Here is a 4595-nt window from a genome sequence, read left to right as displayed (position 1 = left end):
GTGAGTCTCGCAGAGCCCGGCTGCCAAATTTGCAACGTCCACTGATTGCGCCCACATGAAAGCTGCCAGCACTGAAAGCTCTACCTGGTTTTCACTGTCCCTTGGAACTGCATTCGCTGCCGCACAGACATTCGCGCTCTGCGCAAGCCTTGGTTGGTTATGATGCAACAATGCCTATGTGACTCTGGCAGAGACCGGCTGCCAAATTTGAAACCTCCACCGATTGCGCCCACACGAAAGCTGCCAGCACTGAAAGCTCTACCTGGTTTTCACTGTCCCTTGGAACTGCATTCGCTGCCGCACAGACATTATCTCTCCGCATAAGCTTTATTTGTTTATGATGCAACAATGCCTATGTGACTCTCGCACAGCCCGCTGACAAATTTGCAACGTCCACTGATTGCGCCCACACGAAAGCTGCCAGCACTGAAAGCTCTACCTGGTTTTCACTGTCCCTTGGAACTGCATTCGCTGCCGCACAGACAGTCGCGCTCTGCAAAAGCCTTGGTTGGGTATGATGCAACAATGCCTATGTGACTCTCGCAGAGCCCGCTGCCAAATTTGAAACGTCCAGCGATTGCGCCCACACGAAAGCTGCCAGCACTGAAAGCTCTACCTGGTTTTCACTGTCCCTTGGAACTGCATTCGCTGCCGCACAGACATTCGCGCTCTGCGCAAGCCTTGGTTGGTTATGACGCAACAATGCCTATGTGACTCTGGCAGAGCCCGGCTGCCAAATTCGAAACGTCCAACGATTGCGCCCACACGAAAGCTGCCAGCACTGAAAGCTCTACCTGGTTTTCACTGTCCCTTGGAACTGCATTCGCTGCCGCACAGACATTCGCGCTCTGCAAAAGCCTTGGTTGGTTATGATGCAACAATGCCTATGTGACTCTCGCAGAGCCCGGCTGCCAAATTTGAAACGTCCACTGATTGCGCCCACACGAAAGCTGCCAGCACTGAAAGCTCTACCTGGTTTTCACTGTCCCTTGGAACTGCATTCGCTGCCGCACAGACATTCGCGCTCTGCGCAAGCCTTGGTTGGTTGTGATGCAACAATGCCTATGTGACTCTGGCAGAGCCCGGCTGCCAAATTTGAAACCTCCACCGATTGCGCCCACACGAAAGCTGCCAGCACTGAAAGCTCTACCTGGTTTTCACTGTCCCTTGGAACTGCATTCGCTGCCGCACAGACATTATCTCTCCGCATAAGCTTTATTTGTTTATGATGCAACAATGCCTATGTGACTCTCGCACAGCCCGCTGCCAAATTTGCAACGTCCACTGATTGCGCCCACACGAAAGCTGCCAGCACTGAAAGCTCTACCTGGTTTTCACTGTCCCTTGGAACTGCATTCGCTGCCGCACAGACATTCGCGCTCTGCGCAAGCCTTGGTTGGTTATGATGCAACAATGCCTATGTGACTCATGCAGAGCCCGGCTGCCAAATTCGAAACGTCCAGCGATTGCGCCCACACGAAAGATGCCAGCACTGAAAGCTCTACCTGGTTTTCACTGTCCCTTGGAACTGCATTCGCTGCCGCACCGACATTCGCGCTCTGCAAAAGCCTTGGTTGGTTATGATGCAACAATGCCTATGTGACTCTCGCACTGCCCGCTGCCAAATTTGAAACGTCCACTGATTGCGCCCACACGAAAGCTGCCAGCACTGAAAGCTCTACCTGCTTTTCACTGTCGCTTGGAACTGCATTCGCTGCCGTACAGACATTCGCGCTCTGCGCAAGCCTTGGTTGGTTATGATGCAACAACGCCTATGTGACTCTCGCAGAGCCCGGCTGCCAAATTTGAATTGTACACCGATTGCGCCCTCACGAAAGCTGCCAGCACTGAAAGCTCTACCTGGTTTTCACTGTCCCTTGGAACTGCATTCGCTGCCGCACAGACATTCGCGCTCTGCAAAAGCCTTGGTTGGTTATGATGCAACAATGCCTATGTGACTCATGCAGAGCCCGGCTGCCAAATTCGAAACGTCCAGCGATTGCGCCCATACGAAAGCTGCCAGCACTGAAAGCTCTACCTGGTTTTCACTGTCCCTTGGAACTGCATTCGCTGCCGCACCGACATTCGCGCTCTGCAAAAGCCTTGGTTGGTTATGATGCAACAATGCCTATGTGACTCTCGCACTGCCTGCTGCCAAATTTGAAACGTCCCCTGATTGCGCCCACACGAAAGCTGCCAGCACTGAAAGCTCTACCTGGTTTTCACTGTCCCTTGGAACTGCATTCGCTGCCGCACAGACATTCGCGCTCTGCGCAAGCCTTGGTTGGTTATGACGCAACAATGCCTATGTGACTCTGGCGGAGCCCGGCTGCCAAATTTGAAATGTACACCGATTGCGCCCACACGAAAGCTGCCAGCACTGAAAGCTCTACCTGGTTTTCACTGTCCCTTGGAACTGCATTCGCTGCCGCACAGACATTCGCGCTCCGCAAAAGCCTTGGTTGTTTATGATGCAACAATGCCTATGTGAGTCTCGCAGAGCCCGGCTGCCAAATTTGAAACGTCCAGCGATTGCGCCCACATGAAAGCTGCCAGCACTGAAAGCTCTACCTGGTTTTCACTGTCCCTTGGAACTGCATTTGCTGCCGCACAGACATTCGCGCTCTGCACAAGCCTTGGTTGGTTATGATGCAACAATGCCTATGTGACTCATGCAGAGCCCGGCTGCCAAATTCGAAACGTCCAGCGATTGCGCCCACACGAAAGCTGCCAGCACTGAAAGCTCTACCTGGTTTTCACTGTCCCTTGGAACTGCATTCGCTGCCGCACAGATATTATCTCTCCGCATAAGCTTTATTTGTTTATGATGCAACAATGCCTATGTGACTCTCGCACAGCCCGCTGCCAAATTTGCAACGTCTACTGATTGCGCCCACACGAAAGCTGCCAGCACTGAAAGCTCTACCTGGTTTTCACTGTCCCTTGGAACTGCATTCGCTGCCGCACAGACATTCGCGCTCTGCGCAAGCCTTGGTTGGTTATGATGCAACAATGCCTATGTGACTCATGCAGAGCCCGGCTGCCAAATTCGAAACGTCCAGCGATTGCGCCCACACGAAAACTGCCAGCACTGAAAGCTCTACCTGGTTTTCACTGTCCCTTGGAACTGCATTCGCTGCCACACCGACATTCGCGCTCTGCAAAAGCCTTGGTTGGTTATGATGCAACAATGCCTATGTGAATCTCGCACTGCCCGCTGCCAAATTTGAAACGTCCACTGATTGCGCCCACACGAAAGCTGCCAGCACTGAAAGCTCTACCTGCTTTTCACTGTCGCTTGGAACTGCATTCGCTGCCGCACAGACATTCGCGCTCTGCGCAAGCCTTGGTTGGTTATGATGCAACAATGCCTATGTGACTCTCGCAGAGCCCGGCTGCCAAATTTGAATTGTACACCGATTGCGCCCTCACGAAAGCTGCCAGCACTGAAAGCTCTACCTGGTTTTCACTGTCCCTTGGAACTGCATTCGCTGCCGCACAGACAGTCGCGCTCTGCAAAAGCCTTGGTTGGGTATGATGCAACAATGCCTATGTGACTCTCGCACTGCCTGCTGCCAAATTTGAAACGTCCCCTCATTGCGCCCACACGAAAGCTGCCAGCACTGAAAGCTCTACCTGGTTTTCACTGTCCCTTGGAACTGCATTCGCTGCCGCACAGACATTCGCGCTCTGCGCAAGCCTTGGTTGGTTATGACGCAACAATGCCTATGTGACTCTGGCAGAGCCCGGCTGCCAAATTTGAAATGTACACCGATTGCGCCCACACGAAAGCTGCCAGCACTGAAAGCTCTACCTGGTTTTCACTGTCCCTTGGAACTGCATTCGCTGCCGCACAGACATTCGCGCTCCGCAAAAGCCTTGGTTGGTTATGATGCAACAATGCCTATGTGACTCTCGCAGAGCCCGGCTGCCAAATTTGAAACGTCCAGCGATTGCGCCCACATGAAAGCTGCCAGCACTGAAAGCTCTACCTGGTTTTCACTGTCCCTTGGAACTGCATTCGCTGCCGCACAGACATTCGCGCTCTGCGCAAGCCTTGGTTGGTTATGATGCAACAATGCCTATGTGACTCATGCAGAGCCCGGCTGCCAAATTCGAAACGTCCAGCGATTGCGCCCACACGAAAGCTGCCAGCACTGAAAGCTCTACCTGGTTTTCACTGTCCCTTGGAACTGCATTCGCTGCCGCACAGACATTCGCGCTCTGCGCAAGCCTTGGTTGGTTATGATGCAACAATGCCTATGTGACTCTGGCAGAGACCGGCTGCCAAATTTGAAACGTCCAGCGATTGCGCCCACACGAAAGCTGCCAGCACTGAAAGCTCTACCTGGTTTTCACTGTCCCTTGGAACTGCATTCGCTGCCGCACAGACATTATCTCTCCGCATAAGCTTTATTTGTTTATGATGCAACAATGCCTATGTGACTCTCGCACAGCCCGCTGCCAAATTTGCAACGTCCACTGATTGCGCCCACACGAAAGCTGCCAGCACTGAAAGCTCTACCTGGATTTCACTGTCCCTTGGAACTGCATTCGCTGCCGCACAGACATTCGCGCTCTGCGCAAGACTTGGT

Source organism: Mycteria americana, unplaced genomic scaffold (genome assembly GCF_035582795.1).
Source record: "Mycteria americana isolate JAX WOST 10 ecotype Jacksonville Zoo and Gardens unplaced genomic scaffold, USCA_MyAme_1.0 Scaffold_27, whole genome shotgun sequence".
NCBI classification, from domain to species: Eukaryota; Metazoa; Chordata; class Aves; order Ciconiiformes; family Ciconiidae; genus Mycteria; species Mycteria americana.
This window is presented reverse-complemented; position numbering follows the sequence as displayed.